The sequence below is a fragment of the Theobroma cacao genome, chromosome 5, assembly GCF_000208745.1.
Source record: "Theobroma cacao cultivar B97-61/B2 chromosome 5, Criollo_cocoa_genome_V2, whole genome shotgun sequence".
NCBI lineage: Eukaryota > Viridiplantae > Streptophyta > Magnoliopsida > Malvales > Malvaceae > Theobroma > Theobroma cacao.
Genome location: NC_030854.1, coordinates 19,947,281 through 19,960,482, shown reverse-complemented (window position 1 = coordinate 19,960,482; position 13,202 = coordinate 19,947,281).

Sequence of the window (13,202 nt, the reverse complement as noted above, 5' to 3'; positions counted from 1 at the left end):
AAGAAAAATGGAGTTAATTGGAGTTAAATTGGACATATTGGCCAATTAATCGTGTGATAGATCGAATTAGGCCAATACCGTTTTATTTAGGTACACAATTGAATTTGTGTAGAACACTGTATTTTGATGATAATCCGAACAATTTACATCCTATTTCATGCATTAGTATAGAGCCTGAATTGATTTTATAACAATTTAGCACAAATGTAGTAAATGGTTTATTGTGCATTATGTCTAGGTGGTGAACGTTCTGGCAAAAGTAAAGAGCTAGTACCCGAGGATCAAGAATCGAAGTACTCGAAATTCGACTTCTGAAATAGTGAGTAACCTTACTATCGTCTTAATTATTTAAAGTGGTTTTTATCTGATTTTGTAATTTTATGGAAAATGAGTTTAAATGGTAAATCTTTATGTTTTATAAACAAAATGTGTTTAAATGAAATGATTTTATAATTTATTTTGAAATTGAATGATGGCTTTGAAAATAGAGTAATTGGAAACCATTTGATGTATTGTGAATTTATGGTTCTAATTGATTGGCTTATGGCAATATTGGCATGAATGGCTGAATTGGTATTTGTGTTAAAAATGTATAAACTATTGTTTGCCTTGATAGGCTGGATAATGATAAAATGGCCATGTCATGCTGTTAAATTTTATTGAATTGATGGGTTATTGATTAGTCGCTGCAGTGGACGGGTTCCGTGGACCAACATATTAGAGGGGGCACGGTAACCCTATTATATTCATACCTTAGTATGAGAGACGCGAATGGGTAACTCTTGAGGTTAACACCTTAGTTTTCACTTCATGCTAAACCACCACGTGAGGGTGAACTCAGCCAATGCCAAGGAACGACTATGTTTTTAAAATAAAAACATGATTTATGCATACATAACTTTTTAACAACCTTGGCGGACTCGGTTGGGATATCCCTCGGCCAAGGTATCCCTGATAACTAAGTATGAGAATGATTTTGGCACGAGCCAAAGTTTTAAGAAATTCATAAGCCATGTTGATTACTCGATTTATATGTATTGATTTTATTTGGTTGAAATGAGTTGAAAGGTGATGAATTATAGTATGTTAAACTATTTTATTTGTCTCCATTTACTCAGTTTTAGATATTTTAGATGGTATTTGTTTACTCATTGGGATTATATAATCTCACCACCCTCATTTCCACCCCTTTCAGGCTTAGGATAGTCGGTAGATAGCTCACTTTGTTGAGGGCTATAGTTGGACTTGCATCCTCAAAAACTGTAGGTTCATAGCCTTCATTACTTTTGGTCGTTCGTGGGCCTACGTGTCACTGTAAATTAAATTTTATACTTTGGTTATCTGTATTACAGTATGTATGAATTTATTTAGCTTTTATACTACAAAAATTATTTACCGGTAACTCTATAAATATTGTTTTATAAGAAAATAGAATATTTTATTGAATATTTTTATTATATTCAAATAGTCATAATTTCACTTTAAATGAATGTTTTAGACATCTAAACTTATTTTTGATTATGAAATATGCGTTTTCCACTTGCATACTACATTTTTAGCTGGTTTCGAGACTTTCGAGGAAAAATGACCAAAATGCCCCTGTGAGCAAAAAAATTATTTTTCTATTGTTTTGATTTGGAAATAGTTTATAGTCTCTCAAAACATGATACTTAACAACTGTTGCTCACGGGGGGGGTGTGAAAACTGATATTAAAGCCTTGTGAGGTTTCGGTTGGCATCTGTGCAATGAATGTCTATCGAAACGTCGCGGTGATTGTCATGAGCTTGAGGGGAGTACCGAGTCGTGACAACACGTTCCCTAATGTAAATTGTTAAAATATGAATATATATATATATATATATATATATATATCTTAAATGAATAGATGTTTATATTGATTAATGTTGCCACTATGTAATGGCACGGATGACGATATTTTGAATCATATAAATGTGAATATATAGTCGATAGAAAAGTATTGACATACTCGTTAGTGAAAATTACAAAATACGGTTATCAGAACGAATAATGAAATCGATGAATGGAGTCATGTAAATAGGCTTACTTGGGCTTAGTGGGCTACATTCATTGGGCCCATGCGTCGGTCATGGCCTGGAATCTTGGTCGTGACAACAATGCCCCAACTCAACTTCTTACTCTTTTACAACATCTCTCAAAGCATGATACTTGACCCTGATATGCTTTGTCTAGCCATGTCGCATATGGTACTTAGCAATTGCAATGGCTGACTGATTGTCTGCACAAAGCAATGTTCCCTTTCGTTACTAGAATCCAAGATTAGAAAACAACTTTCTTAGCCACATAGCATGATTTCATGCAACTGCAGTGGCTATATACTTAGCTTCAGCTGAACACTGAGTTACAACATCTTGTTTCTTTGAATTCCAGTAGAAAACACCACTACCAAACGAAAAAAAAATAACCTTTAGTGCTTTTTGAGTCTTCAAAAGATCCTTTCACTATAACCTAATAGTTCATGTCACGACCCGGTACTCCCCTTGAGCCCGTGACAATCGCCTCGGTGTCCCGATTGACACTCATTACCCGAAATGCCAATTGGAACCCCACAAGGCTTTAATATCAGTTTTTCATTTCCCTAGTGAGTAACTATTGACAAATATCATATTTTAAAAGATTTTAAGCTATTTTCAACTTAAAACAATAAAAAAATGGTTTCTGTCTCATAGGGGCATTTTGGTCATTTTTCTTAAAAATGAAGTATGCGAGTATAAAACACATAATTCATAATAAAAAATAAGTTTAAACGTCTAAAACCTTCATTTAAATTGAAATTATGACTATTTGAATATAATAAAAATATTTAATAAAATATTCTATTTTCTTATAAAACAATATTTATAGAGTTACCGGTAAATAATTTTTGTAGCGTAAAAGCTAAATAAATTCATACATACTGTAATACAGATAACCAAAGCATAAAATTTAATTTACAGTGGCACGTGGGCCCCCAGATGACAAAAGTGAACGAAGGTTGTGAACCTACGATTTTTTAGGAAGTAAAGCCAACTGTAGCCTTCGACGATATCAGCTATCTACAACCTATTCTGAGCCTGAAATAGGTGAAAAGAAGGGTGGTGAGATTATATAATCCTAGTGAGTAAACAAATACCATCCAAAATATCTAAAGTCGAGTAAATGGAGATGATTAAAATATTCTATCTCAATATGTAATTCATAACATAAATATTCATTTCATTTAAATAATCAACATGGCTTATGAGTATCTTAAAAGCTTGGCTCTTGCCAAAATTATTCTCGGGAATACCTTGGCCGAGGCATTTAACCGACTCCGCCAAGGTTGTTAAAAAGTTTCGTATACACATAAACATATTTTTAGTTTGACAAACACAGCCGTTCCTTGGCGTTAGCGGAGTTCATCATCATGAGGTGGTTTAGTGTGACGTGAACTCTAACCATACCTCAAGAGATACCCTACACGCCTCTCTGACCGAGGTACATATATAACCGGATTCCGTGCCCCTCTAATAAGCTAGTGCACAAAACCCGCCCACTACAGCAAGCTAAACCCACCATACAATAAAAATTCAACAGCATGACATGGCAATTTTATCATTATCCAGCCTATCAAGGCAAACAACAGTTTATACATTTTTAACACAAATACCAATTCAGCCATTCATGCAAATATTGTCATAAGCCAATCAATTAGAACCATGAATTTACAACACAGGAAAACAGTCTCCAATTACTCTATTTTCAAACCACCATTCAATTTCAAGACGATGTTATAATATCATTTCATTAAATCACATTTTAGTTACAAAACACAAAGATTTACCATTTAACTCATTTTCCATAAAATTCAGAAAATCAAATAAAAAGACCACTTTAGATAATTAAAATGATGATAAGGTTACTCACTATTTCGAGAGTCGAATTTTTATAGTACTCCGATTATCGATCCTCGGGGTATAATTTCTTTGCCCTTATCGGAGGATTCACCACCTAGACATAATGCACAATCAAGCAATTTACCACATTGGTGCTAAACCGTTATAAAACTATATGGATGCATGAAATGGAATGCAAATTGTTCGGATTATCATCTAAACATGGTGTTCTACACAATTTCAATTGTGCACCTAAATAAAGCGGTATTGGCCTAATTCGATCTATCACTCGATTAATTGGCCAATATGCCCAATTCAACTCCAATTAACTCCATTTTTCTTTCAATTCTCCAAACCATCAAACACAAGTCAAATAGCATAAAATTTAGCAAAATCATCTTCACATTTTCTCTTGGGAATTTCGGCCGTGATGGGAGCATCAACACTATGATTTTTCCTACTTGATTTTCTCACCATAATTCATCATTTCTTAACCAATTCACTTGAAATAAAATCAAATCCACCATCCACACTCTACATGGAAAATTCGGCCAATGATGGGTAATGGAAGAAAATGAATTTTTCTTGCTTGATTTTCATGCTACATATTACTAACTAACTAAAAACACTAAAATATCTTAAAATCTAACCAAATCAAGCATCAAAACTCCTCCCCCCATGTCCGGCCAGCAAGGGATTCATCATGAAATCTTGATTCTCAACCATGGAAAATGCAAAATAATGCATAGGAAAGGTAGATCACAAGCTAAAATTGAAAAATCTTACATTTTGTCACTTGATTCTTTGAATTTTCACACTTTTCCCTTGAATTTTTCTACCTAGGGTTTTTTTCTTCTTTTCTTTCTTTGTTCTTCCTTTGGCCGGCCATATGAAGAGAAATAGGCTGATTTTATGCTAATTTATAAGGAAATTAATAAATGGATGAGAATTTGACATATGTCACCATTCCATTGGTCCATGTGTCATTCTTACTCATCAAGCAATCTCTCTCCACCATATAAATTTTCTCAATTATCCATGATAATATTGGGTAAAATCCATGTGCTGGACAAGTGTTGGGTGGTGTAAAATTACAATTTTGCCCCTAGGGTAGCAAAATGACTATTTTATCCCTATGCTTGAAAAAAATGTCAGAATTAAATTTTTTCATTTCTCAAACTCAAATTATGTTCTAAATAGTCAATCTTAGTCAAAAATTTCATCCAACACTCACATCTTAACCTCGAGTGGCAAAATGACCATTTTGCCCCTAGATCATGAAAATTCCAATTTGACTCCAAATCGGTCCTCGAACTCTGAATCATGATTTTAAGTCATTCTGGAGTTTTAAAATTCTCAATTTCATCTTAAAATCACTATTTGGACTAGTTCGAAGCTTAATTCAACTTAGTTGCACCACTAGGTACAATACTGACTTTTGACGATTTTTCGGGGCTTTCCAAGTATGCAAGCATTCTGTCAATCACATGAATGACATGGCTAATATTTTATAAAGTCGGGCTTGACAGTTCACCACTTTCAGTCTGCATATACCTCTAACCAAAGTCTACAAAACCCTTTACATACCTAAGGATCCTTTTAACAGCAATAAGATGCAAAATTGATGGATTTTGCATGAATCTAGAAAGTAGACTTGTTGAAAACATGATATCAGGTCTAGTAGCTGACAAATATAATAGAGATCCCACCATGCTTCCGTAGAGTTTTCCATAAGCTTTACTAGATTCATCTTCCTTGCTCATCTTACATCCAATTGTGAGTGGGATGTCCACAGCTTTGCAGGAATCCTTATTGAACTTTTTAAGTAGATCTAGTGCATACTTTGTTTGATGTAACATAATTTGACCAAGAAGCTACAATAACTTTATTCCCAGAAAATATGACATAAGCCCTAATTTTGTCATTTCAAAGAAACTCATCATTTATGTCTTGAAATCTTCTAGACAAGCATTATTAGTGTGAGACCTCAACCTCTATAGCCTCATAACTAGGTGTAGACACGATAACCCGAGCCAAGGGTAATTTTGTCATTTCTTTAGTGAGCCCCTAGAAGTATGCTTTCAAACATTTTTAAGGCCTAAGTAGGCCTAAAGCATAAATGAATGATGAAAATAAGGATTAAATGACGAAGAAAATAAAAATAATGATGATTTTCAAAGTAGGGGCAAAATGGTCATTTTTCATCTCGGGTCAAAATTTTAATTTTTCTTAAACCCGAGTATTTTTAGACCATTGTGGACTTGGCCTCAGTGCCAAAAGAGTAAAAAGATTGCATAAAGGATTAGAGAAGAATAAGCTAACTTGCTAAGGGCATTTTCATAATTTAAGTGGAGTTGGATAAGCTTGAACTATAAATATCATCTTCCAGCAGCTTCTTCTCACATTTTCCAGAAGCTTCTTCTTCTTCTTCCTTCTTCCCTCTCACGTTTCTTCATCCTCCATGGGAGTTCTCTTTAAGCTTCCATAACTTTCTCAAACTAGCTCCACTTTTCATGCTTTTGTGCACCTTTTCATAGAACCTTTGTGCTCTTTCACTCTCTCACTTTTAAAACCCTTAAAAAAAAAATCTTACTTCCATACTTTCTCTCACTAGCTAGGCGTTTAGAGGGAGAAAGAGGGAGCTTCCATAATAGCTTGAAATTTTTGGAAAGAGATTCAACTACAAACCTACCAAGGTGAGTAGGGAATTAAAATTTGATATTTAAGTGTTGAGAATAGCTAGTGATGAGACTTGGGAATGTTTTGTAGTTGAGGCTGTTTATTCATTTTAAAGTGATTAGGATGGTGCAAATAATAGCCATTTAATAGTAGTTGGAAACTAGTTAGGAATGACTAGTAGAACCCAATTTAGAAAATAGCTTTAGAATAGTAATAATGCCAAGTTGGGTTGATGGTGATGTTGTTGTGTGTGATAGGTTCCAACGAAACCCTACACCTCCATTCGGAACATTAGTAGAAGCTAGAGCCCACCAAAATATTAATAAAGACTGGTGAGTGAACTTGCACTTCAAAATTTCTTTGGGAAATGTAATGTATTTGAATGAACATTTGAATGATTTTATCCAACTTTTCTTTAAAAATGTGTGCTAGGGCACAAGCCCTTGATAAAATGTTTTGATGTTGTGAAAAATGTGAAATGTGTAAAGAGATGAATCCATGTGCTTCTATATTATGTTGGTAGGTATATATATGAATATATATTTTGTATTGATGAATAATGTTGTGTGATGATGTTGAAGTATACGAGTAGGGAGTGCACACATGATGATGATAGAGTGTGCAAGTAGGGAGTGCACACATGATGATGATAGAGTGTGTGAGTAGGGAGTGCACACATGATGATGATATTGCATTGAGTTGAGTGTGGTGGGATGGTATGCATGATGATGTATGTATATACAAATATAAATATGTTATAGAAAGTTTATGGAAATAATTGTGATTGTGTTGCTTGTTGGCATTATTAATTGCTCCTAAATTGCTTTTCATTTCAACAAGAAAATGGCTTTTGATGTAATAAGACCCATTTCACTTAAAACGCTCTGTTTCTTGCTGCAGTGAGATTCATTTTTACTACAGCGAGAAACTCTCGGGTTTTAGTGGTCACACTGGCCTGATTCTCGCTGCAGCAAGAAACTCTCAGGTTCTAGTGCAATGGTTTCACTTCAATGAAGATTTTGACCACCTTCCCGTCCAAATTGGGAAAAGTGGTAAACACAAAAGTTGTAGCCCTGCTCTTAGCTTTCTAATGGTCCAAAAATCAGGTCAATTGGACTTCTGTAGTGGGAGATATGCTAGAAAAACTGAAACACATGCAAACTAACACTGTTTCTCGCTACAGCGAGAAACTTGCTGCCATGCTTGCTACCTTGCTTGATTTTGACATATTTTTCACCCATTTAACTTCATGAATTGATCATGGGTTTTTGCAACACTATGAGGTTATTAATCAAAGTTTGAAATGAGGGGTTTTTAGTAAGAAATTAAATCAATTGCATTGTTTTCGAAACAAGTGCATCATGATTTCTAAATTCTTCCTATCGATTGCTTGTTCCTTTCTTATGTGCACTCACTAAGTTTATACTCACCTTTTTCGAATTCATGTTTTCAGATCAAGAGGCAGTCGGTAACTAGGTCAAGGTATTCTCGTAGATTCGTATCCTTGGCAAGTATCTTGGCATTTCGTAGCCGCACTTTCACCTTGGTCACTTCGCTGAAAGCCCAAAGTCATTTTTGTTGTAAATACGTACTTGTGATATAAAGTACTGAGATGTATACCTTAGACCATATATGTACATTTTGATTGGTAAAGCTACCATGAGTGGCAATAGTTAATGTTATTTTGGGATAATATAAATGCAGTTTTGATTGTTATAATTTACTATTAAAGTACTTAGAGGGTTGAGATTATGAAATGTAAATGTAAGAATAGTTGACGAGATAATGAGTATGATTATATAAATAGGCTTGCTCGGGCTTAGTGGGCTACGTCCGTTGGGCCCATGTGCTAGTCATGGCCCAGAAATTGGGTCGTGACAATTAGGCCCAATTATTAACATGTCATCAACATAAAAAGCTATAATAAGAATCACTACGTCATGTGGTTTCTTAATGTAAAGAGTGCTCATTTTGATTCTTAATAAAACCCTAGTCTTTAAAATGCTCATCAATCCTTTCATACCAAGCCCTAGGAGCTTGTTTCAAGCCATAAAAAGCTTTAATAACCTTGCAAACTTTGCTTTCAGCACGTTTCTTCACATAGCCATCAAGCTATTCAATATAGATACCGTCATATATCATCCCATTTAAAAAAATAGACTTCACATCTAGATGAAACATTTTTCAATTTTCCTTAGCAGACAAAGCAGTAAGCAACCTAATTGTGTCATGCCTAGCAACTAGAGCAAATGTTTTAAAATAATTAATGCCATATACCTGAGCATATCCCTTTATTGCTAACCTAGCTTTATACTTGTTAATTGACTCATCTGGATTTAGTTTAATCCTAAAAATTCACTTTACTCTAATAAAATGCTGATCATCTGGTTTATCAATTAGAATCTTGGTATTATTTTTTTCAATCATCTTCATCTCTGTATCCATTGTTGCTCTCTAGTTTTCATTAGTTTTAGTCTTACTAAATTTTGTCGATTCACTCATGGCTACATTACACCTATTATATATATCTTGTAATGTTCTTGTACCTTTGACAACCAACCTCTCATCTTCAATATGAACTGATTCATCATCACTATCATTTAACTAATCATTAGATTCAACAACAATACTATCGATACCCTCTATATGTTTTTGTCCTAATTCCAAAACTAGCCTTTATAGAAAACTACGTCCTTGCTTATGAAAACTTTGTTTAACTCAATGTCAAATAGTCTGTAACGCTTAACTACATCATTGTATCCAATAAACAAAACTGTAGTATACTTAGCATCAAACTTAGTTCTTTTTACATCAAGTACTTTAACATAACATACGAAACCAAACACCTTAAAGTGAGTAACAGTAGGTTTGTAACCATACCATAGTTCAAATGGAGCTTTTTGTAATGCAACCCTTCTATAAGTTTTGTTTAGAATATGATTTGCAATATTAACTGCTTATACCCAGAACTCTTTTTGCATGTGTTTTAGAAACAACAAACATCTCCCCATCTTAGCAAGAGTCTTTTTTTTTTTTTTTTGAAATACCATTTTGATGAGGGTTGTAAGTAACCGTAACTTGATGTTGAATACCAAAATCAACTAGAAATCTCTTAAACTCAACAGTAGTGTACTCTAAGCCATTGTCATTTCTTAAAGTCTTGATATTATGGCTTGAATAATTCTCAACAAGTGCTTTAAACTTTAGAAAATTTATCAATTCTTCTGATTTTTGTTTAAGAAAGTAAATTTAGCAATATTTGGTTAAATCAACAATGAACAAAATGTAATACTTACTGCCATTTAAAGAAAAAGTTTTCATAGGTCCACTTGATGGGTTTGGCTATGGATGGCATGCTCAAAATACGCAGCGGAAAGAAAATTAAAACTTTATAACTAAACAACAAAAACATGCCTCCACCATGGATCACCTTGGTGATATTTAACACATAAAAGTACAAAATAAATTATTGTTTAGAAAGTTACCTTGCCAAGTAATTTCATAATCACAATGGCACTTTTTGAAGTAATCCCATGAACACCACAAGAAGCAAAAACCCTAGCCAATCAAGCGCTTGGCCTCCAATGGTAGTACGCACGATTGCACTTGAACCTTTAACAAAGGAGGAAGTTTTTAACTATACTTTTTGCTAGCAAAAAGGACAACAATTGTCATTTTCTTCTTTTTCACAATCTTAGCCGAACCTCTCTTGAAAATTGCTTCATAAGCAATTTTCTCTTTCACACAAAGGGAGTGGTGGCAATGAAAGAAAACATTTTTCTTTTTCTGACAAAAACTACGTTTTCTTTAATTGTAAAAAACTCTCATGTGGAAAATAGTTAAAAGGTGACTTATATAGTTAGGTTAAAATAACTTCAATTTTACAATTAAGCCCTCAATATTATAACACATTATAATATTGGGCCCATTACTTAATTAAACTCTTTTAATTAAGTCCTTGGAAATTAAAATCAAAATTAATTTCCTTTATATTTTGCAATCAAGGCCTTATAATTATAACTATTTATAATTATGCTAAAAACTTAACTAAACTCTTTTAATGAAGTTTATAGAAGTTAATTACCTAGCATGTGATTCAAGTCTAACTTAAATAGTCACTCTCCCAATTTAATTCAAATGCAATCATTGTATGTGACCCATTAGGTTCCCAACATGTTGGCAATGGAATTGATTAATGACTTAATTGATTAATATAAATTTCAATCAATTAATTTATAATCAATTTCATAGACCAAAATTAGCATCTAGCAATGCATCATGACCACCAAATTGTTGGGAGAGTCAAAGGGTTCTTTGACAACCTTTCAGTGTACAGTCTATCAGTGTAATTCATCTCTCATTATATATCCCGGAGATGATAAGAGCTTGGTACAGTGTCTACTTTTATTGACCTCCATATTTGTTCTTGCAATTATAGCATTAGCTTTATAGAGAGTTATGAAACATTTTTCATAATCTCCATGTCGCCTTGGCCAAGGACTTCAATAAGCTAATGTTAACCAGTAACTGATAGGATATGTCCTCTAAAACACTTGAGGTGATGATTCCTATCTTGACCACTCATTTGCCTTCACATGCTTCATACAATACCCAAAAGCATATTGTTTTAGCATCCTTGGTTAGGCACCAGTAAGGTTGAAATCAAAGCATAGCACTCCACAAATAACACAATCTGGTGTCTCAAGTCTAGGGAGTATTTAAACAACTGACACATGAGAAGAGTTGCATAGACACTAGAGTGTATTACCAAATGCACTTCTCATGGCGGGTCATGTTCAGTGAACTTGCTCTCCTAGGCAAGCACCTGTTTTTTAGTTCCAAGTATCTCTATACTTCAATCTATGAGATCGATTGCTTACTTCCAAAGTAAAGAACATAGAATATACCAATCTCTAAAATTCATTGATGTCCAGTCTCAATNGACTAGGAACATTTTGGGATTATGCTTTGATGCATAGGAATCTGATATCTGCAACCCATTACAGTTTCCTGGCAAGGCATATTAATCTCATGGAATTCATCAAATTAGACTTATAACTCATTATCGAATTAATGTCTTATTGATGAAGTAAAACCTTTAATCATTCAACATTAATGATAATGTTGCATGATAGGAATTAAGCCTCAACCAATCCCAATTGACTGCAGGGCTCTCCCAACCCCACTAATGTTTGAATGGACCAACTCTAACTTCTGATTTGCTCTCCATTTTCTTTCTTTGGGAAAGGGCTTCTTACTTTTTTTTGCCAAATTAGCATATATCACACACTTTCTTTAACTTTGTAATTATTGGAATTCTTTCAACCAATTTATCAGTAGCCATTTTAGACAATGAACCATAGTTCTCATGTCCCATCCTTCTATGCTAGAGCTTTAAAGTGTCAAGCTCACTACAGAAAATAACACATCTTGCATCCATCAAGTCTAGTGGATAGCAATTGTTCTTCATCTCCATAGTCATCAAGTTTGTGTAGTAGTCGAGTAGTATATAATAGTTTTTCTGAGAGAGAAAGCAGGGGTATCAGAGAGGAAAAAGTGTACAGCATGGAAGTTACAGGTGAGAGAAATGAGAATGGAGGGAGGAAATGACCAAATTGCATCAGGAGAAAAAAGGAAAGAAGAACAACAAAAACAAAGCCAAATAGCTTTTAAAGGTTTTGTTTTATCATTTTTAGAGGACTGCTACTTGTAGTCTATGTACATAGAGAAATGACATGATAAATGTTATTTCCTCCTTTCTTTTGTGCAAGACAAAAGAAAGAAAATTTCTTATAGGAGGTCTTATTTCTTAATTCTTCTTAATGGTAGATTTTTTGTTCTTTGGGTATTCTTCAACAATAGGGTATGCCCTTGTTGTTGTTGTTGTTATTTTACCCCTATCATTTATTTTAAAAAAAAACTTTTTGAATTATTGAAAAAAATTTAAGTAATCTTTTACTCTCATATTACGTTTAATTAAATTCTTATATTTTTATCCTTAATTAAATAAATCATTATAATTAACTAACATGTCATTATCCATTATAACAAGTTAATATATCACGTTGACGTCACATAACTATAATATTTTAACTAATAAAGTTAGTCAATTTTTAATTATAAAAGTATACTTGGTTTTCAATAAAAGTATGACTTGATTAAATTCAATAAAAGAAGAAAGGATTTATTTGAATTTTCTTAAAGAGTTTAGGAGCATTTTTAGGTATTATGCTAGTTTTTTTTATTCAATTTTCATCAAGAGTTAAAAAATTGATTTTGGTACTACTCTATATTAAATTTAAATCTTTTTTATAAAATTTATGCATTATAATTTTAATGTCAAGATTAAAATTAAAAATTATGGGAAAAAATTAAAATCTAAAAAATGTAAAAGTACTAGATGTAAAAAGAAGACCTAATTTTGATACATCAAGAAAAAATGAACAAAAAAGAGGAGTATACTTTTCAAAACAATATTATTATGCCTTTCTTTTTCTTTTGTATACTATTTCTGCATGTATTGGAAAATTTTCATAAAGGAAAAAAAATAATTTTAAATCAATTGGTTTATATTCATAATTTTAAGATATTATACTTTGTTATACATAAGAAAAAAATGAGGTCTAATT